The sequence below is a fragment of the Lemur catta genome, chromosome 6 (assembly GCF_020740605.2).
Source record: "Lemur catta isolate mLemCat1 chromosome 6, mLemCat1.pri, whole genome shotgun sequence".
In the NCBI taxonomy this organism is placed as follows: domain Eukaryota; kingdom Metazoa; phylum Chordata; class Mammalia; order Primates; family Lemuridae; genus Lemur; species Lemur catta.
In genome coordinates, this window is record NC_059133.1 from 18,113,733 (window position 1) to 18,137,810 (window position 24,078).

At 37.5% G+C, this 24,078-nt stretch overlaps 1 long non-coding RNA gene across 1 annotated transcript; it reads right to left on the reverse strand.

Moving 5' to 3' along the window:
• Positions 1–1,966: 1,966 nt before the first annotated feature.
• LOC123639895 lies at positions 1,967–23,265 on the reverse strand. The gene is made up of 3 exons (XR_006735831.1): positions 23,226–23,265; positions 14,163–14,209; positions 1,967–2,015 (listed from the first exon to the last, which is right to left on the reverse strand). It is a non-coding gene; the product is annotated as an uncharacterized LOC123639895 (long non-coding RNA).
• Between the last annotated feature and the right edge of the window lie 813 nt (positions 23,266–24,078).

Here is a 24,078-nt window from a genome sequence, read left to right on the forward strand (position 1 = left end):
GGGAAAGAAAAAACTATGATCTAATCTCTTAGTGGATATCATGAAAAGCAGTTTCTCAAAGTGCTACCTGCAGAGTATAGGCATCAGAGTCACTCAGGGATGCTTCCAGGTTTGCTGAATTAGAAATTTCAGGACTGGGGACAGGAATATACATTTTTAACAAGTGTCTTGGGTAATTCTGAGATATATTAAAATTTTAAATTTACTTGTAGATTAATAAAACAAAACAAATACACAATAATCAAATGATAATAGCAACATTCAATTAAAAAATAAACTCCAATTAAATCCATTTGAATATGTAATACAGGTTGAAAGTTAAACTTATGAAAAATTTATGAAATGGAGAATATAGCAGTCTGTAGCATCATTTTAAAAAACCTAGTCTATATGTGGATAATCACCATAAATTTTGGTGGGGGTGGGAATGAATGTTGGTAGAATGGGAGAGATGAAGTTTTCTGATCTGATTTAACCGGTGGAAATAATCAAAAGGATCAAATCCAGTCAGTAAGTAGAAACTACCACCAAAAATGTGAAACAGTTTTATTTCTTCATTGTGTGCCTAGCTAGAGTTTTTGTAATTCCAAAAATCAATTCAAACCCATTTCATATATCTCAATTGCTAAAAATTTAAATGCTCCTGGTATAGTATGCACGTGTGCTCCAAATCCATGTGTTAGAAACTTCATCCCCAATGCAACAGTGTTGGGAAGTGGGGCCTAATGGGAGGTGCTTAGGTCATGAGGACTCCATCCTCATGAATGGATTAATGTCATTATGAAAAGGGCTTGAAGGAGTGGGTTTGCTCTCTTCTGCTCTTCTATCGTGTGAGGACACAAAGTTCATCCCTTTTTGCCCCTCTGTCCTCCGTCATGTAAGGATACAGCAAGAAGGTCCTCACTAGATGCTGGCACCTTGATCTTAGACTCCCAGCCTCACAAGAACTGTGAGAAATAAAGTTCTGTTCCTTATAAATTACCCAGTCTCAGGTATAGCAGCACAAATGGACTCTAACAGCTCCCCAAAATGATTCATTTTGATTGCCTACTCAATCTTCACACATGACAGAAATAACTTTACATTTACCCCATAACTACTGTAATTCTTTGGCAACAGCTACTAAGATGGAGAGAAAAAAATAGAATGGTTATTTCTGTTTCTGAGTAAATTGTTACTGTGATATCTAAGAAGAAAATCATGTGATGATGCTCTTTGAAGTTGCTTAAGATTACAGTGGGATTTCAGAATTGAATAAAGTCCTGTGGTCTACTGTATATCTTTGGGTCAAAGTGTATGAAGCTATTGTTGAGGGTTTTGAACTCTCTAAAGAGAGAAAATGCTAATTTTAATGAAGACCAAAATATTGCTTCCATATTTTGCTTCCCCTCTCCATTTGTTTTCTTGTGCACTTAATCTTCAAAGTACATTTGTGAGATTATTAAAGGGAGACATAATGTGCTTCTATATTCCCCAAGAGGCTTGATAGAAGCTCAATACTAAACTGTAAAGACCCTCTATAGCTGCACGGAGATACCAATCATTAGATTTCTGGATAATAGGATATTTGGCATATGAGATTTTCCTGTATATATATTGAGAGGGAAATTGGAGGACAGGATTTAAGGATCTACTCAATAAAGGCTTATTTCGTTCTATTAGGCAGACAGTAGTTTTTATGGGATGACACAGAATAGGAGGTGGTAGACATCAGAGAGCTGGCAAAGATGGGTTAGGGGGAGGAGCAAGCAAAACTGTTGGCAGACTAAGAGAAATTAAAACTGACCTTCCTAATTTGATGAGCATAGATAAGTAGGACTTCTTAATTGCACAACAGTGGTTAGGATTTGGCCTTAGCTGGACATCAGTTCTCAGAAAATCCCAGGACAAAGTCAATAGTCAAAGGTACAAAGAACGCGTGCTGTGCACTGAGATTACAAAGCAACAATTAAAGGTTGGCTGATTGGTTAATTTGAGTTAGCCGTGCTTACCTTGGTGATACTGAATCTCAATTCCTGAAAATAAAAAGAAAATTTTGCCTTTTCATGCATGTCCAGAAAATTAATAAATGATAATAACAGGTATCCTCTACAATAGGTTTGCTGCATGCCAGATACTGTGCAAAGAGCTTTACATGTATTATCTCATTTATTTTTCACAATTCTATGAGGTTGGTATTATCATTATTATTCTTATCATTATCATTATATATTTTTTTCCAGGTAGGGGATCAGAGGTTTAGAGAATTTAAGTGATTTGACCAAGTTCATACTGGCTAATAATAACAAAACTAGACTTTAAAGTCAGGTCTGTCTGATTCTAGTGTTTCTTCTTTAAATCAATAGGCCAGGTAATTATTGAAATATCTTAGAAATCCTCTGAAATCCTCAACAGAGTTAACAAGAATCTTTGGATCCTTAAATCCTGTCCTCCAATTTCCCTCTCAATATATATACAGGAAAATCTCATATGCCAAATATCCTATTATCCAGAAATCTAATGATTGGTATCTCCGTGCAGCTATAGAGGGTCTTTACAGTTTAGTATTGAGCTTCTATCAAGCCTCTTGGGGAATATAGAAGCACATTATGTCTCCCTTTAATAATCTCACAAATGTACTTTGAAGATTAAGTGCACAAGAAAACAAATGGAGAACAATACAAAAGAGTTGTGCACTCAAGAACTGAGTTAAAGTCATACATGGCTTAATTAGTTCATGCATTGACATATTGCTCTGTTTCAAACACATAGACACACGAGTCCAATTATAAGAAGACAAAGCCAAAAAGAAATAGCTGAACTATTAAAAAAAAGACAAATATTTCAGTGAACTTGAAATGGAACAGAAACACCTAAGTAATGAACAGGCATGCTGGGCTCTGGATCTAGAAACTGGTAACAGTGGCCAGAAGTTTGGCACCTGCAGGTTAATGAGGAGAAAAAGGCTCCGTGTGAGAGGAGAGACTATAATTAGTCTTACACTCATAAGAATTGTCTGAAAAAAATTGCTAGCAACTCCAGCCCATTGCTCTAAGCTTATAGGGTATTGAGGTCCAAGGGAAAGAAGTGGACACAGATATAGCTTTACTACTAGAAATTTAAAAAGCAATGCAAACTTGGTGACCAGACAGGTGAAGACCCCAAGAACACCACAAACACAAAAACCTGCACCATCACTAGCAGACCTGCTTCTTCAAATTGGGAGCTATAGGACAGATTGAGGCCATTGATTGATAAGGAGGGATGAATACATAGAGAGAAAGAGAAAGACAAAACACTCCCCACAAATCAGTATTTCAAAACACTTAAAGAAATCTAATAATGTGCAAGAGCACTGTGGAAAATATGGTAGACTTAATGTCTATTCCCAATTTCCCTTTCACTCATCCTCCTCTATTATAGAGGCCAGAAAAAGCAATAGTCACTATCCCAGCATAACTGGCAGCTAAGGAAGGCCATGTGATACAGTCCCCACAATGAAATAAAAGCAGAAATGCCTGGGAGGACATTTTTTCCTGAAAAAAAGATAAAGCCTCAATGCGAGAAAGCCCTTTTGACCTTCACCCTTTTTTTCATGTCTGGAATGCACGTAAAATACCTGAAGACAAATCACCAACTTGTGAAACTGAAGACAAAATATGATGGAATAGAAAGATATAAAGGAACTAAATCATTGGTGACGTTCTTGAATAGTTGTACAGCTCTGTACCATCTACTTTGAAATATCCTGTGTGAAACAGAAATTCCTACTGGTGAAAGCTAGACTGAATTGGATTTTTTGTTTATCCACCATTAGAGTATCATACATTGTAGTTTCGCTGCCTGAAAAATTCTTTGTGCTTTGCCTATTAATTTTCCCTTACCTCCCTAACCCCTGGAAACACATCCTGTCATTGTCTCCATAGCTTTGCCTTTTCCAGAATGTTATGGAGTTGGAATCATATGGTATTTAGTCTTTTCAGATTGGCTTCTTTCACTTCATAATATGCATTTAAGATTCCTCCATAGCTTTTTATAACTTTATAGCTCATTTCTTTTTAGTACTGAATAATATTCCATTGTTGGGTTGTGCCACAGTTTATTTATTTATTTATCTATTATAGGATGTCTTGGTTGCTTTTAAGTTTTGGCAATTACAAATAAAGATTCTATAAACATCGATGTGCAAGTTTTTGTGTGGATGTAAGTTTTAACTTACTTGGGTAAATACCAAAAAATACAATTGATGGGTTATAATAGTGAGTGTATGTTTAGTTTTGTAAAAAAATTACCAAGTGTCTTACAAAGTGGCTGCATATACCATTTTGCATTCCCATCACTGATGAATGAGAGTTCCTGTTGTTTTACAACCCCCTCAGCATTTGATGTTCTCTGTGTTCTGAATTTTGGCCATTCTACATGCAGTGTCTCATTATTATTTTAATTTGCATTTTCTAATGACATATAATGTTGTGCATCTTTTCATATGCTTATTTGTTTTCTGTATATTTTCTTTGATGATGTACCTGTCCAGGTCTTTTGCTCATTTTAAAATCAGGTTGTTAATTTTCTTATTATTGTGTCTTAGAGTTCTTTGTATATTTGTATATACAATAAACTGGTATCTGCTACGTCTTTCACAAATGTTTCCTCCCAATCTGTGGCTTGTCTTCTCATTCTCTTGAAAGACAGAAAATTTAAAATAGAAAATGTCATTGGAATTTTAAAAATGCACAAAGACACATGAATGGTTAAACGATACTCAGTAGACACAGCTCAAAACAGTGCTAGCAAATTGCAAGACAGGTATGAGCAATCACCCAGAGTTAGAAAACATGTAAATGCTATTAAAATATATGAAACAAAGGGTGAGAAGCTCAAACAAATGTCTAACAGGAGCTCCATAAAGAGAGAACTAGGGAAATGAGCAAGAAGTGACCATCAAAGTAATAATGGTTAAGAATTTTCTAGAATTGGAGAAAAATATTTAAAAAATGCCCATCTCAATACACCATGAGAACCTTCAGAGTATCAAAGACAAAGAAAATATATTAAAAGATACAAAAATTGAAAGATAGATTTTCTACAGATGAATGAGTTCTATTATTAGGCCTATAGAAAACTACTTCTCACCACTAAAATGTGTCAGAAGACAATGAAATAATGTCTTTGAAGTGAAGAGGGAAATGATCTGTGAGGGTGGAACTCTATATTTAGCTAAACTATCATTCAAGAGTATAGGTAAAATAATGACATTTTACATGCAAAAGCAGAAAATTTACTATTCACATACCTTAAAAAAAAAGATTTACTAAAGGCTATAATGCAGCAATAAAAATTGAACCCAGAAAGAAAGAGTGAGAAATAAGAAAAAATGGTAAAGAAAGAAAGAATATTGAGAAAGGGGTGCAAGATGGCTAACTAGAAATATTTTAGGCTTTCATCCCCCACCTAGAAAAACCAGAATAGTTTATAGATAGTCACTCTTTGAGTACATTATCAAAGAGATAGTGTTGAATTAAACAGAAAAGTGACAGGGGACCCAAAAAGTGGGGAAGGAGAGGAGAAGAGGCAGTCTCCTTGCTAGAATCAGCTGAGAGCTGAGAATGACTCCCCAGTGCAGGGAAGGGGTGAGTAACAGACTTCCAGTGGTCCACATCCCCACCATGAAATCACACAATCCTGGTCCCGGGAGAACCCCTCAACCCTCCCAACCCCTGGAACTAATGTGGGAGGCTTCCAGCAGTCTGTAGGATGGAATTGCTCCAGGGAGAAAGCTTATACTGGGACCTACACCCTTGCTGAGACCTAAACAGCTACAGTAAGGCACCATTTTCAAAACTGGCTTCTGGAAAACTGCATGCTGTCCTAGGACCCAGCAGCACCAGGACTAGGGTGTTATGGAAACTTAAACTGTCACTCCTGGGAGAGTGGTACTATCCAGGAGTGCTCCTGCAGCTGAGAGTAGGAAATGAGTGAGGCCTGGGCGGCAGTGGCTGGTGCCAGGAAGCGAGCACTGCTGGTCTGTGAGGGGGACGTGTGCGGGGCATGAGTTGCCTCTAGGAATGGGTCGTGAGCTGAGTGTGGGCTCCTGCATCTAGGGCAGGGTTATAAAATGAGAACTGCTGGGACTGGGGCATGACAGAGAAAGGAATACCCTACCCACCAGCCCAGGCTGTGGCCATCAAGGGAGACGATCCTTTCCAGAGACGATCATTAGCACAGCTGTTACTGCCTCTCATCCAAGCACTCTGCTTGGGCCTAAGGATAACCCTGTCCTCCCTCACCACCACAGCTGGTGCCTACTGTCACCACTGGGGGGCCTGGGCACAAGCCTGCCCAGTTTAACTTCAAACTTCCCCCTCCCCTCAAGACAGAGGACATAGCCCAGGCTCCTGGGAATTGCCCAACCCAGTCCACCACCATGGGCAGCTGAGCACTCCTCCTTGGGGCCTGAGATTGTGCCAGAACTCACAGCTGCTACCACCTCAGCTGGCACCTACCTACAACCATCACTTCTGGGTCTGGAGACTGGCCTGCCTAGCCCATCACAGTCATTGCCAACATAACACATACCACATAGAACCCAGAGAATCATTTCATCATTGCTTGCCCCATTGCCTGTGCCATGCCAGTTCCCCAGGGGCCTATGGACCTGCCCACCTGTAGGTCCACCACTACCACTGCTAGCATCTGAACAAGCCACCTAGAAGCCCAAGAATCAATCTGCCAGTAACCACCAACACAGCTTACAGCATGCACCAACCTTGGGCATAAAGACAGGCATGCTCAGCAAACTGCTGCCATTACTGAAGCCTAAAGACTGGCCCACCTGGCATCCCAGTCCCCAGCACAACTTCACCACAGCCTCCACTAATAACTGCTCTGTAACCCACTGAAGAAATCACAGATACCACTAATGCTGCTTACAGCCAAAAAAATCATACAGAGACTACAATATGGCATGCACCCAGAATCAAAGCCAAAATACCCTGCCCAATCAACACCATAGATACATCTTTAGGAAAAAGTCCTCCCCTATGAAAGTAAATTTAAAAATAGGAAGAGGTGTCTGTCACATCAGATATGCAGAGACCAACGTAAGGACACAGAAAAAATGAAAAAGCAAGGAAATATGACACCTTCAAATGAATACAATAATTCTCCAGCAATACATCTTAATCAAAAATAAATTTTCAAAATTCTTAATGAAGAATTCAAAAAATTAATTTCAAAAGACCTCATTGAGATATAAGAGAATTCTTAAAAACAGTACAAAGGAAATCAGAAAAATAATTCAGGATATGAACCAGAAAGACATTTGCCAAAGAGATAAACATTTTTAAAAAGAACCAATAGAAATTCTGGAACTAAAGAATCCATTGAAGGAAATACAAAATATGTTTGAAAGCTTCAACAATAGACTAGATCAGGCAGAAGAAAAATCTCAGAAGAAAAGTCTTTTGAAATAATCCAGTTAGGCAAAAATAAAGGAAAAAGAACAAAAAGGAATGAGCAAAGTCTTCCTGATACTTGAGACAACATAAATCCATTGAATTTATAAATTTTCAGTATCCCAGAGGGCAAAGGCATAAAGAAATGATTAGAAAATTCATTTAACAAAATAATAGATGAAAACTCCCCATATCTAGCAAGAGATTTAGGCATTCAGATGCAGGAGGCTCAAAGATACCCAGGCAAATATAATGCAAAAAATCTTTCCTGCTGCACATTATAATCAGGATGTTTAAAGTTGAAGTTAAAGAGAAAATCCTAAAAACAGCAAGAAAAAAAGCATCTAGTCACCTATAAAGGAAACCCCATCCTACTAACATGAATTTCTCAGCAAAAACCTTAAACCCAGAGGAGAATGGATGATATTTTCAAAATGCTAAAAGGAAAAAAGTGTTACCCAACAATACTATATCCAACAAAATTATCCTTCATAAATCAAGGAGAAATAAAGTCATTCCCAGGGAAACAAATGCTGAGGAAATTTATTACCATTAGAGCAGCCCTACAAGAAAGGCCCAAAGGAGTCCTAAACCTAGAAGAGAAAGGATGACATTTATCGTCAATGAAAACACATGAAAGTAAAAAAACTTAATGGTAAAGCAATCATACAAAGAAGGAAGAGAAAGGACTCAAATGGTACCATTACAGAAATCTACCAAAACATAACAACAAACTATAAGAAATAAAGAAACAAATAGTATATAAATAACCAAAGAACAATTAACAATATGACAAGAACAAAGCCTCACAAATAAATAATAACCTTGAATATAAATGGATACATTCTCCTCTTAAAAGGTACTGAATGGCTTTAAGTAACTCAGGAAAAGAAAAATAAATGCCACATGTTCTCACTTATAACTGGGAGCTAAACTATGGCTATACAATGGCACACCGAGTGGTATAATGGACATTGAAGACTCAAAAGGGGAGATGGTGGAAGAGGATGAGGCATGAAAAATTACCTGTGGGGTACAATGTACCCTACTCAGGTGATGGGTACACCAAAAGCCCAGATTTCACCACTATACAACATGCACATATAACACAATTCAAATTGTACCCTCTAATACTTTTTTTTAAAGATACAAAATGGCTGAATAGAAAAAAAAAAACATGATTCAACTCTATGCTGCTTACAAGAAACTGAACTTACCAATAAATATACATATAGACTAAAAGTAAAGGGATGGAAAAAGACATTCCACACAAACAGAAACCAAAAGGAAGCAGGAGTATAGTAAAAAAAGACAAGGAAGGGATCAATCCAGCTACAGGATATAACAATTCTAAATATGCATGCACCCAAAACTGGAACACCCAGATTCATAAAGCAAAAATTACTAGATCTAAAAAGAGATATTGACTACAATACAATAATAGTGGGGAAACCCACTCTCACCATTAGACAGATTATCTAGACAAAAAAATCAATAAAGAAACATTAGATTTAAACTGGATTTTAGACCAAATGAACCTAATGGCTATTTACAGAAAATTTTATCCAACAACTGCAGAATATACATCCTTTTCATCAGCACATGGAGTATTCTCCAGGATAGACCATATGTTAGGCCACAAAACAAATCTGAACAAATTTAACAAAATTGAGAACATATCAAGTATAATATCTTCTCAGACTACAATAGAATAAAACTAGAAATCAATACCAAGAGGAACTCTGGAAACTATACAAATACATGGAAATTAAACAACATATTCTGTAATGACCATTGGGTCAATGAAGAAATTAAGATGAAAATCTAAAAAATTACTTGAAACAAATTAAAATGGAAACACAGTACACCAAAATCTGTGTGATACAACAACAGCAGTGCTAGGAAGGAAGTTTATATCAATAAATGCCTACTTCAAAAAAGTAGAAAGATTATAAACTAACTATCTAACAATATACCTCAAGGAACTAGAAAGAGCAGGAACAAACCAAGTCCAAAGTTAGCAGGAAAAAAGAAATAAAGATCAGAGCCTAAACCATTTACTTTCAATTTATTTTCAGTACTAACCTGGCTCTGCCATAATCCCTCTGGTTTCTGCCTTCAAGGTTGGCTACTTTAATTGCCCAAGTGTCAGTTTTCCATGTCATTTTGGATATCATACCACTGTAATACCATCATACTACTTTGAAAGCCTGTGTATGGAACTTAACCTAGTCAAGGACAGGAGTAATCCCACCCTCATTTTTATGACTCCAAGATCTAGAGTGTTTAGCATGGAGTAGATGCTCAACGAACACTGTCAGAAGAAGGTGGGCAGCTAGGAAGCTGGAATCTATTCTAACACTCTTGCTTGATACTGAGAAAACATATTTGCTCAGATTTTAAAATTAAATTAATGACAAATGGAGAAACAAGTAAAAAGATAATTATAATACAGAGAAATAAGGGTTGGGTTGGAGTTAATATAAACTTTATGGGAGGTTATAATTGGCAGGTGGAGTTCAGAGAGGAAGGCATGCTTAGACAAAGATTACAAGGACCAGCAGGAACTATACAGGGAAAGGGAAAAAGGAGAAAGGAGCATTCCAGAAAAAAGGGAAGGCACACACACAGCCTTAGACATGAGAAAGAACATGGCTGGAACTGCAACAGAGTGGATGGGCTGGAGCTGGGGTGAGAGGTGGGGTGGGAAGGGAAGCAGAGGAAAGATAAAATAATAGACTCAAGTGAGGGAAATGTAGGGAGCAGCTTGTAACTTAAGTCCAGGTTTAGAGGCACACTCCATCTAACAGATTTTTCAGGCTGAGCAAGCAAAGCCTTGGATGAAGTAAAGAAGATGGTTGTATCTAGGCAAAGAAAAATACCAGAGTCTTGGGCACATTGTGATTAGTGTGAAGCAGGGGAGTGGTAAGAAGCCTTGGTATAAGGGCCCAGAGAAAGAGTAGCCAGTTGGCCAGTTGAGAACATCTGTGCAAAACTGTAATGAGAACAGGGACGGGGGAAGCACATTCACACCCAGGTGCTCGCCTGCCAAACAGTCTTCAGTGTGGGATTCTCTTGTTCCTGCTTGTACTCTCCTGATCAAACACATAGCAGCAACACAATGTGCTCTCTGGGGCAGAGAAAGGTTTTGGCAAATGGGGACTAGGGAGGGGAAAGAGGTGGATGGGAACATCTGCTCTGTGAAGCCACTTGAAAAGTAATCTTCTAGTCACTTGGGGAAAACATCTGGGCTGCACACCCCAGACCACCAGTGGTGTAGTAAGTGGAGAAAGATTGGGGGAACTAATAAGGAAGGAGACAGAATGGATGCAGAGTGAGCTGTAAGCTAGAGAGGAAGGATGTGGGCTTGGGGAGGGTGGTGTGGCCCTTCTGTAGAGGTCAATCACTTGGGGACTCTCTCATGCAAGGACCAAAGGCAGATGAGGTTTTCACCCATGGAGTTCACTGAAAACTTGGTTCATATCCCTTGGAAAGCCATCCCTAACCCCTCAGTTTGCAAGGTGCAAAAAATGCCAAGTGTTGAGCAGTTACCATGAAAAGAGAACAAAACTTCTAAAGGCTTCCCTCATTTGTACAAAGGACAGGGAAAAAGGGGGCCAGAACAATTTTTTGAGTTGAATAGAAGCATTCCTCTAATTGTTTCTCATGCCTTATCGTTCATCTCCCATTAACCCATTAATTTAGAAAATTCAACTTGACTTACCTAAGGTGGATTAGAACATCATAGGTTTTCTTCAATTCATCTACCAATAATATTTGAGTTTCTATCCTTTTCCTAGGACCTTGTAAGACTCTGAAGAAAAAAGAATATCTCTTAGTAATCAGTAGTTGTAGTGAGTTTTTCAACTCTTGAAGATCAGGGAGTTGAGGAAAATGGCATATAATAAAGAAAATTTCCTTTCAAGGACTGGTAAGGGGTAGATCCTGGGCTGGACTGATTTTCTGACTTTACTTCTGATATTCTATCTATAAGCCCATGATTTCTTTCCTATGTATAAGGGCAAGAAAATAAAAAAATAAAGTTTTCTTGTTGGGCAGGTAAAACGGCCAAGCAGGAGATAGTTAGGAAAACATTGCAAAGCTAAGTCTAGGACAAAGTGCCCATTTAATGCTGGGGCAAGAGAGGAGCCAGTAGGAAGAAGATGAGGGAGGAAAGATTCTTCTTGGGTAAAAGGACCTGGATGAAGTGGGACATGGATAGTCTTCCCTACATATGAAAAAGCTTTATTTAGTTCATATATATTTTTGTGCTCCAAAGTCTCATTTCTGGAACTCCAAGGTAGAATAACAGGGCACCTCTATACTCCTAGATCCTGATGTAGTTGTAGGAAGTAATGGCTGCAAAAGAAAATTCTGGGGCCAGGGAAAGGCACTGACAGTTACTTGGTATTGTGCAATCATTGGGTCCAGACACCATGTTAGGTTCTTTACATAATCATAACAACCTTCTAAGGTGGGTATTATCTCCCTCACTTTATGGAAGAAGACACTGAGGTTCAGAGGGGTCACACACCTAATGAGTAGAAAAAGGATCTCCAGCCTCTTATGCCACAGATGCTTTGTATGATTGGGCTCTGTGACAAGAGTCAGCCCTGTTGGAGTTCACTGCATATTGCTTATTTTTACAGAAATGCAGGTCCAAGTCACATGTCATCATGTTACCCACATGCTACCCTTTTTTCTCAATCCAACATTTTATATTGGGCAGATCAGGTTAAAATGAACCAACAAAGGGCTACAGAAGAAACGAGTCCCCAGAGGGCAGCCTGGTATGTATCTGAACCTGATTAGGCATTGCTCTATTCATTGCAACTGGTGGTATAGACCAGCTGGGAATGGAGGGGTCTGGAATCAGAACCATCACCTGGGAGGAATGAAGGTAGGAGGACAGGCCCAGCTGCTGGAGCTATAAGGGAGTTCAGTCCCATGTGCAGAACAGCATCCTGAAGGGATGGCAACTGATGGCAGGTGGTGGGTCAGTAAAGCAATGGGCATCAGAGAGGTCCAAGGCAAAGCACAGCATGTCCTGACCCATGGAAGGGCCATATTGAAAGGGAATGTTGGGAACAGGCAGCATACTTACTTAACTTGCTTAACTAAAGAATGGGACTTCTGCCTAGGCATGCAGAGCTTCAAAGGAGATTCACTTGGAGCAGGAAGGGAGAAGAATCAACAAAATAGAAGAACAGGCTATGCCAGGAAACCCAGGCAAACAAGCAGAGGCAGCTGGCACCTGGGGAACTGTCACCCATCAGAGATGAGAATTCTGGTTTTTGTGAGGTGACTGGCAGAGTAAAGCAAGGCCTGCAGCAGGGGGCAGATGAGCTATGGGGAGGCTCACGCACAGCAACAAGGTAGGAATCCTATCCCAAGAGGACAGTACAGGTGTGCCTCTTGACCTGAATTGAACCCATTCCTAAAAACTTGTCAGATGGCAGATGTTCAGATAGTGGGAGCCTATACTCTCTTATTTTAAAAGAGAGTAATAATAATACATTTGCAGCCCTTTCTCAAACTCCAAATAATTTTCTGATGTGATACTAAACAGTAATACTGCAATCCATTAAGGATGTCCACATAACATAAACCAACAATATTTTATTTTTTATTTTCTCATGCATAGAAAAAATTCTATGAATGGTAGATAAGGACAAAATTATGGTAAATATGTATTGTTTACATGGTTGCTTCTCTCAATATGCTTTATACCTTCCAAACTTTCTTCCAATTAATGGACTTTCCAAAGCATCTCAGGCTCACTAACTTTCTTTCTCTATGGCCTTTTTTTACCTTCTTAGGAGACATAATGACTTAACATGGAGGAAATGATCATGACAATGCATAACATATTTATCTTTGCAGCTTGAAGCAACCATAGACAATACACAAACAAATGGGTGTGGTTGTGCGCCAATTAAAGGCTATTTACAAAAGGAAGTGGAGAATTGAATTTGGCCTCTGGGCCATAATTTGCAGATTTTTCTTTTAAGGAAAAAAATTCTTTCTGATACCCATGCACTTGTTTCAGAATCTTCAGAATCTATGGATTTGAGCTTTAAAAATTATGACTTAAGAACTCTTATCTCCAGAACATACTCTTTATTTGTCACTGATAAAATGGTATTTTTCTTCATAACTGGTAAAATGGGGTTTTTTCCAAGGTTATCCTTGAATAAAGAGAATAATTAAAAGTTTGAAAAGTGTGTGTGTGTGTGTGTGTGTGTGTGTGTGTGTGTGTGTGTTTAGATATCTGGCTTTGAAGGTCAAAACAGAAAGATGAAATTTCCGTACCCTAAGTACTTCAACCATTGCTCAAGTGTTCTTCACTCTTACCTCTTTCCCCCCAAAACATAAAACAAACAAGCAAGCAAACACATTACTTCATTCTTTAGTTTTAAAATGTTTCTAACTCTTGGCCAACCTAGCCTACTTCTTCTCTAACTTGGCATTTATGAGGTGCCTAGCACCTAGTATACAGGCACTCAGACAAATCTATTACATTCCTTCTCTTTCCTGCCAAAGAAACTGTAAACTTTATCTCCTACTAGTTTGGCAGCACATATCCACAGCCATGAACTTTTTACATACAGGCATAGGCTTGCATATGATTTCTGATCTGCATTTTCAAAGCTGCTCCCACAGAACCAGCAAAAACATATGAAGAAGACAAAGAGATGATAATGAAACACAGACAAGGACAGTTCTTACCTTTTCTAAAATCGCATGGTTAGAGTTAATTCCAAATCTTGAAATTCCTGGTCAAAAAGAAATTCATTAGAATGTTAGATTCATCAGTTTTTTCAATGCATATCTATTGGGCACCCCTTTTGTGTCATGCATGGTATAGGCATTGAAGATGTAAAAATAAATAGGACATAGCCAAAATCCTTGGGGAATTTCCAGTCCAGTGAGAATAATGACCAAGAAAAGTGGCAATTTTTTGTGAGTTTTGACAGTTTGTATTTTTCAAGGAATCTATTTTATTAACATAAGTTGTCAAATTTATGAGCATCATATTATTATTATCCTCTTAATTCCTGAAGGATCTGTAGTGATATCTCCCTTTAGTCATACTATTGGTCATTTGTGTCTCTTTATTTTAAATTTTCTTGGTCATTCTAGATAGAGGTTTACTAATGTTATTGATCTTTCTTAAAACCTACATTTTGTTTCATTTTTTAAAATTATTTTTATTTTTATTTCATTATAATATGTGCTCTTTATCATTTCCTTTGCTTTCTTTGAGTTTAATTTGTTCCTCTGTTTCTAGTTGCTTAAGGTAGAAGCTTAGATTATTCCTTGTTCTTTTCTAATGTAAGATTTAATACTATGCTAATACTAACTAAATACTAAAGTAAGCATTTAATACTATAAATTTCCGTTTAAGCACTGCTTTAGTTGCATCCTACAAATTTTAATATGTTGTATTTTCATTTTAATGAAGTTCATTCCATTAAGTTTTTGTTTTCATTAAGTTCATTTTCATTAAGTTTTCTAATTTCTCTTTAGACTTCCTCTTCACCCACAGGTTATTTAGAAGAATGTTGTTTAATTTTCAGATATTTGTAGATTTTCTGTATATCTTTGTGTTTTGATTTTCAGTTTATTTTATGGTCAGAGAACATACACTGTATAATTTAATTTTTTTAATTTGATAAATGGTTGTTGATTGTTTCCAGAACATAGTCTATTTTGGCAAATGCTCCTGTGCACTTGAAAAGAATGTGTTTTCTATTCTTATTGGGTAGATTGTTCTATAAATGTCAATTGGATAAAGTTGATTGAAGATGTTCAAGTCTACTAAATTCAAACCCACAGCCAACATCACACTGAATGGGGAAAAACTGAAAGCATTCCCACTTCGAACTGGAACCAGACAAGGCTGCCCACTGTCCCCATTATTTTCCAACATAGTATTGGAAGTCCTTGCGAGAGCTATCAGGCAAGAGAGCAGAATCAAGGGAATCCAAATAGGGAAAGAAGAGATCAAACTCTCACTCTTTGCTGATGATATGATGTTATATCTAGAAAACCCCAAGGATTCAACCAAGAGACTACTGTAATTGATCAATGAATTCAGTAAAGTCTCAGGATACAAAATCAATTCACACAAATCAGAGGCATTCATATATGCCAATAACAGTAAAACGGAGAGCCAAATTAAGGACTCAATACCCTTCAAAATAGCAAAAAAGAAAATAAAATACCTAGGAATATATTTAACTAAGGAGGTAAAGGACCTCTATAGCAAGAACTATGAAACACTGAGGAAGGAAATCGCAGAGCATGTAAATAGGTGGAAAACCATACCATGCTCGTGGATCGGAAGAATCAACATTGTTAAAATGTCTATACTGCCCAAAGTTATCTACAGATTCAATGCAATCCCTATTAAATTACCAACATCATTTTTCACAGATATAGAAAAAATAATTTTATGCTTTGCATGGAACCAGAGAAGACCCCATTTAGCAAAAGCAATTTTAAGCAACAAAAACAAAATGGGAGGTATTAATTTGCCAGACTTCAAACTATACTACAAAGCTGTGATTATTAAAACTGCTTGGTATTGCCACAAGTGCAGGGACACAGACCAGTGGAACAGGACAGAAAATCCAAATATAAAACCATCCTCATATAGCTATCTAATCTTTGACAAAGCAAACAAAAACATACTCTAGGGAAAAGATTCCTTATTTAATAAATGGTGCTGGGAAAACTGGATAGCCACATGTAGAAGACTAAAACAGGACCCACAGCTTTCACCTCTCACAAAAATCAAATCACAGTGGATAACAGACTTAAACCTTAGGTGGGAAACTATTAGAATTCTAGAAGAAAATGTAGGAAAGACTCTTACAGACATTGGCCTAGGCAAAGAATTTATGAAGAAGACCCCTAAGGCAATCACAGCAACAACAAAAATAAATAAATGGGACTTGATCAAATTAAAAAGCCTCTGCACAGCCAAAGAAACAGTCATGAGAGTAAACAGACAACCTACAGAATGGGAAAAAATTTTCGCATACTACACATCAGATAAAGGGCTGATAACAAGAATCTATTTAGAACTCAGGAAAATCAGTAAGAAAAAATCAAACAACCCTATCAAAAAGTGAGCAAAGGACATGAATAGAAATTTTTCAAAAGAAGATATAAAAATGGCTAACAAACATATGAAAAGATGTTCAACATCTCTAATCATCAGGGAAATGCAAATCAAAACCACAGTGAGATATCACTTAACTCCAGTGAGAATGGCCTTTATCAAAAAGTCCCAAAACAACACATGTTGGCGTGGATGCGGAGAGACAGGAACACTCATACACTGCTGGTGGGACTGTACACTAGTGCAACCCCTATGGAAAACAATATCGAGATACCTTAAACAGATTCAAGTAGACCTACCATTCGATACAGCAATTTCATTATTGGGCATCTACCCAGAAGAACAAAAGTCATTCTATAAAAAAGACACCTGCACCCGAATGTTTATAGCAGCACAATTCACAATTGCAAAGATGTGGAAACAACCCAAATGCTCATCAATTCATGAATGGATTAGCAAAATGTGGTATGTGTATACCATGGAATATTACTCAGCTATAAGAAATAATGGTGATATGGCATCTCTTTGGTTCTCCTGGAGAGAGTTGGAACCTATTCTATTAAGTGAAGTATCCCAAGAATGGAAAAATAAGCACCACATGTACTCACCAGCAAACTGGTTTCCCTGATAATCACCTAAGTGCACATTTGGGAATAACACCAATTGGGTATCAGACAGAGGTGGGGGCTGGGGGGAAGGGATGGGTGTATACCTACTTGATGAGTGCGATGCGTACTTTCTGGGGAATGAACACGCTTGAAGTTCTGACTGGGGGGGATGGGGGGAGGGGATGGGTACATACCTATGTGATGAGTGCGATGAACACTGTCTAGGGAATGGACACGCTTGAAGCTCAGACTCAGGGGATGGGGGGGCATGGGCAATACATATAACCTGAACTTTTGTACCCCCATAATGAGCTGAAATAAAAAAAATAAAAAATAAATAAATTAAAAAAAAATCTACTAAATTCTTCCTGATTTTCTTTCTAATTCTTCATCAATTACTGAGAAAGGAGTGTTGAAACTGCCTATAATTGTGGATTTGTCTATTTCTCCATTTAGTTCTATCAGTTTTTGCTTCATGTATTTTGTAGCTGTGTTTTTTGCTGTATACACATTTAAAATTATGTCTTATTGGTGAATTAACTTTTTTCATTATGTAATTTTCCTCTTTAGCCCTGGTAATTTTTTTGTTGTTACAAAGTCTAATTTGTCTAATATTAATATATTTACTCCAGCTCTCTTTTTATTAGTGCTTATGTAGACTATATTTTATATCCTTTTACTTTTAATTTATCTGTATACAATTATGTTTAAAGTGGGTTTCTTATAGATAGCATATAGTGGTGTCTTTTTTTTAACCAAAAACAAATCCATCTCTGTGCTTTAATTGATGTGTTTAGACCATCTACATTTAATGCAATTATTGCTATGGTGGGATTTAAGCCTACTATTTTATTATTTGTATTCTCTTTGTCCTCTCTGTTGTTTGTTCTTCTGTCTTCCTTTCCTACTTTTTGTAATTATTTGAATACTTTCTATTATTTAATTTTAATTTCTTTTTTGACTTTCTGGATATCTCTTTTTGTATTATTGTTTTAGGTGCTGCTCTAGAGATCACAATATGTATGCCTAACCTTTCACAATATGCTTAGAGTTAATATTTTACCACTTTAAGAAATATATGGAAGACTTGCAACCAAATAGATTCCTTTACTCTCCCCCTTCATGTTATTGTTGTCATGTGTATTACGTCTACATATATTGAAAATCCCATCAGACAATCTTATAAATTTTCCTTTCAATAGTCATATAAATTTTAAGAATTTTAAGATAAGAAAAAATCTATTGTATATACCCAGCTACAAACCATTTCTGTTTTCTCTTTCTTCATTCCTGAAGTTTTTAGTGTCTGTTACAATTTTCCTGCAGCCTGAAGACTTCTCTTAGCATTTATTTTATCATAAGTCAGCTGGTAAGAAATTCTCTCAATTTTCCTTCATCCGAGAAAGCTTTCATTTTGTTTTCATTCCTGAAGGATATTTTTGCTGGATATCGAATTCTGGATTGATATTTCTTTTCTTTCAAAACTTTCTCCTAGTCTCTGTGATTTCTGATGAAAAATCCTCAGTTATTTGAATTGTTGTTCTCCAACTCTTTGTATTTCAAAGCCACAGAATTTTGAGGTGGGTAATGTTATACAGCAATAGATTCTCAAACTCTATATTCCAGTCATACCGAACTTCTTTTAGTTCTTTGAAAGCCATTCAGTCTTTCACCTGGGACTTTGCCCATGCTGTTCCATCTGCATGGGAGCTGCACCCTCACACATGTACTCAACATTTGTTGCACTCTCCCAAATGTGCCATATCACCACCTCACCTTTCAGGTTTCAGGCTATTTCTTCCTCCTTTAGGAGCTTCCTTGACACACACTGCCCCCGCCCCCACTCTATAAGTCTAAATCAAGTACTCCTTTTATATACTCTAATAACATAAAGTATCTTTTCCATATCATTGTTCTTAAAATAGAATCAAATATGTGTGAGCACTCACTATATGCTAGGCCTTGTTCTAACTGCTTTTCATGAATCTATGAAACAGCCCTATTATTGCCTCTATTTTCCTAGTGAGGAAACTGAAGGACAGAATGGCTAATTTACCTGCCCATAATCACAGAGTATAGCTAACTAGTGGTTGAACCAGGATTTGACCCAGATGCTGTGGCTTCAGAGCCATGTCCTCAGACACTATTTTAAGCTGCTTCTGACTTACCCTTCCGTATTATAATAACCTCTATACTGTTCTATATAGTCAACAACAGTCTGAGCTTTGTGGAAAAAAAAACTATGTCTATCTTCTTCATTTTTGGTATCTTTAATGCTTAGCATAATCTATGGTACATAGATGTCAATCAGTAAATAGTTATTGACTGTGTGGCATCAAACACTATGTATCATTTCCCATATTCTCTGTGTGTGTGTTGCCTCTACACTATGAGAGTCTATAAGTCAAAGACCTCCAATTTCTATTCATTCATCTCTAGATTCAGCAACCTGAAATATTGTAGATTCCCAATAAATACTGGATGATGGAATTATGAGTGATTTTAATTTTCATTTTTATGCTGCACTATATTTTTCAATTTTTCAACCATTGGCATGCATTTTTCTTTAATCAGATGAAAACAATAAATGTTACCAAAAAACTGCAAACTGAGTTTGCAGCTGACCACAAGGCCCATCATAAATAAACAAGCTGGAGTGAGCCATTTCAAGAAAACAGACATAATAACTGACAGGGTGGTGGGAAATCATGCAAGCCAAAGGGCCTTCTCCTTCAGCAAAGTAAAGATTATGTTGCTAAAGACACCCTGGGAAAAGAGTGCAAACATCAAGGAACACAAGGATCCAAGACTTGTTGGAAGGAGAATATATAGGTTTACATTTGCCTTTTAAATATGACTTGGAGGAAACTTTAAAGCAAACAAATCTCAGCTCTCCAGTGGCCTAAGTGAACTGCCAATCCACAGTCAGAGCCAATTCAAGCTTTGGATCCTTAACTTGAAGGCTCTTAGTGAGAAGGGAATTGGAGACCTAAAATCTTAACTCATAGCCCACACCTCTTCATATGCACTTTGCCTGGCCAGCACTCTACAGGGGATCTATTTGGTTGATCATTTTAGTCTGTTGACCTCCCTTCCCACAGCCATGATCATGTCTGGTCACCAGGACATTTGAGAGATGACACAAGAGCTATCTCTCCATCCTTGTCTTTGAATTCTCCATATATATGTATATATTTCCATACATAAAAGCCTGGTTCCACACATGTATATATTTCCATATATATATTCCACACATGTATATATTTCCATACATAAAAGCCTGGTTCATAAAGAAAAGTCAAGATTGCATTTCTTCTTGAGTCTGACTATGCTATGGGTATACTGTACTTCTGTCCAGTTATATTATAAGAAATATAACATGTAATATTTCTCTTTATTTTCTCAAGGTGCCAAGCTCAATTCTGGGCAATATTTAATCCAAATGACAGATGATGACCTGTAAATATTGATTGATTGACCGATTGATGGTTTTCCATTTTGCACAGACAGGGTGGCACATGCATTCATTGCACTGGAGTTGCCATTCCTCCTCCAACACTGTTGGTAGACATCAAAAATCATTCACAGCACTTTTTCTGAAGTGCAGAAGGGATTTCATAAAGCTCCCCTAATAGTGCTTCAAGAGGACACAACCACTGTATTGGCACAAGGAAGACTGTTAAGCCATCCATTTTACAGGATAAAGCCCAAACTTCTTAGGCCCCAGCAGTCTGACCAAAGTGTGTCTCCCACTACAGGACCACATGCCTCCTCCCCATATGTGCATCCCCAAGCAACTGATGCACTTTCATGCCTCTCAAGTGTAATCACTTCTTCTTCTTTTCTGTACATAGAAGTTGGCTTTTAGTTCAGTTGTGGCATTTATTTAACTCCACCTTGGAGTCTTAGTATTGTCCACAATAGTATTAATCTTCGAGAATCAGAATTTGTTTCTTTAACACTAAAAATGTTCATGGATTCCCTCATTGTAGAAGGGCAGGGAATATATCTGTCTTAACCACACCTGTTTATCCCATACCAACATGGTATCTCCCCACATGGTAGGTGCTTGATAAATACTTATTAAATGAGCAAATGATATTCATTAATTGAAAATATCTAATAACCAAAAGCTATAATGAATTGGTATTTTTTCATGAATTTGCATTTCATAAATTACATCAACACCTACATATCTTTAAAGAAAAATGGCCAAGTTTGAAATTATCATAAACTTTGTCTTTAGGGGAGTTTTATAATTATTAAAATATTTAATATAGTTAAGTATATATAAGTTATTCAGAGATTACTGACATCCAAAGACTTTGAAGTCAATAAAACAAACTCAATACTAAACTAGACTGAATATAATTTCAATTTTCTTTGATGATTCAGAAGGCACTTTATGACCAAGAAATACCCTAGGGCCATCATTATGCATCAATGACTCTTCCCAGCAATAATCGTTAATAGAAATTTCTTGTAGTTAAATGCCAGATTAACAAGCTGTTCCTGTCTTTGGAGCCCATGTGTACACAGACTCTGCCAGCCCTAGACTGAATGAAATATTTTTTGATTCTACTGCTTTTAGCGTTTTCCCAGTAGAGCAATTCAAAGTCTAATTGCATTTGGGGGGATTTCAACTGGTCTCCAACATGGCCAGTTTCTACACCTGCCTCCAAATAATAAGACATCATTGACTAGGCGCATTACACTGGCATTAGTTTGCAATCTCATGCTCTATTTTTTGAGATTCTGTGTGGCTTTAAGAAAATTACTTAGCATAGCTTCTCTCTTTTGAAGTTCCCTTATTTTAAATTTTAAACTCTTTATTGATAATTATCATAATTCCCATCAAAAGCATTCCCTTTTTAACAGGGATAATCATAGTATCTATCTCACATTGTGTTGTTGCAAGGGTTACACATACTGAAAACACTAGTCGGGGAATACCTGCTCAGATAAAACATAACTATTATTATTATTGTGATGTGATTTATTCTCTGCTCACCATTGAACTACTGAACGAAACGCATCACCCCCTACCCACCCTGAAACCTTTATCTATCATTCAATTTATTCAGCATTTATTTTGAGCGTCTACTGTGCTCCAGCCTCTAAGTTAAGCATCAGAAAAAATAAAGATAAAAGAGACTCAGTATCTACCCTAAAGGAGCTCACAGTTTAATGGAGGAGATAGACACAAAACCATACGGTCGTAAAACGATGTAGTATGTGCACATGCACTATCAGGGACAAGACTGGATTGCCCAGAATTGAGGAGGACTTTCTGGGGGAAATGATACCAATGCAGTGTCTTAGCGGTAACATGGAGGGCAGAGGAAGGCAAAGGAGGGAAATGATAAGAAGTTACTAGCAAGAAGGTATTCCAGATAGAAGAAACACCTAAACAAAAACAGAGTGGCAAGAAGGAACACGGGTTTGCTTGAGGAGCATGAAGACTTCAAATGGTTTAGAACTGTTGTAATATAAAATATGAGGCAAGAAGTGACAAGAGGTAGGATAGGAGTGGCTGGTGGGGCCTAGATTACAGAGGAACATTTAGATCATGAGCCACTGAAGGCTTTAAAGCAGGGACCTGAGTCATAGAAGGGGCACCTCCCCCTGCATCATTATCAGAGTTCTCCTGTCCTTTAGCAGGGTTCTCTGGACAGGGTAAGGCTGACCTAGGGCAGTTGCCCAAGACAGCGGGCATAGAAAATAGTTTGCTTTTGAACTAATTAGTGCCCTGCAGGAAGTCTTTGGGAATGGATTGGGTTTGGGTCAAAACTCCCAAGAATGAGGAATTCCAGAAATGTCCACTTGGTCTGGACTGCCTCTGTCTTTTTCAAGTTAAGCCCAAAAGCTTAACTTGTATAGATGGTCAGTCTTTAGATAGCTGAAAAAGTCCAGAAGAGACCCCTTACTTCATGGACCTTGTATGCCCTGGCCTTAGTCTACCCGTCTCGGTTATACTTAAAGGCCCCCGGAGCCTTCCCTGGGTTTAGGACATGATCAGTGGGAACCAAGAATTAGCAAGACACCCATACAGACCTCAAGGGTGCTCTTCTTACAGGTGCCTTGCAGGCTGACGACCCATGGCTTGTAGGTTTGTATTCCAAGAAGTTCAGCATACCCCACAGCTCAGCCAACTTTGGACATAAATGTCCCAAAATCAGCAAATAAATGCTGTATTGTGGCCAAGGCAACAGCAGCTGCTTCTGAGAATATAATGGGGTAAAGAAGGGACACAGAATGCTTTGTTAAATTCTCTGTCTAGAGGAAACTGGAATCAAAATGAATTAAATATCTAATGCTGGCTTTTTCGTGATTAGTAACCCTTTAAAAAGATATATACACCCTATGCTTATGCAAAGTAATGTAGAGAATTGAGGTTTTGATCTAGATGATCTTAAACCAAATTTTTAAAAACACATTTACCTAAAATATTTGAATAATTGAGGGGAAACATTATTTATCATGTTTTTTGAATTATCTTAAATTCTCTACTTCACTGGATTGTATAGAGACAGTTCTGAATTACATTCATCCCAAAAGAAAATAACAGAAATGCTGATTTGAGAAAAAAAGCTTGACACTTGAGGGGAGGAATGGGCCTCCTCAAAGCAGTCCAAGATATATTTTTTAAACAGCTTCAAAAAAAATCAACAAAAAAGAAAAGAGTGATATGAAATGCTTTTAACTTTTCTCTCAGTCTTGAGTATATACAGATTCCCCCATCTCCATGGAGTAGAAACATGCTCCTTCAAACTCAAAGCAGACTACCTGCTTGATCACATTTAAATCCCTTTTTATCCAGAAGAATGTGAGCGATACACCTGCCAACACATCAATAACGAATCTGGTCACTTGGGCCTGGAGGAAGCGAGTCGTCCAAAATCGAACA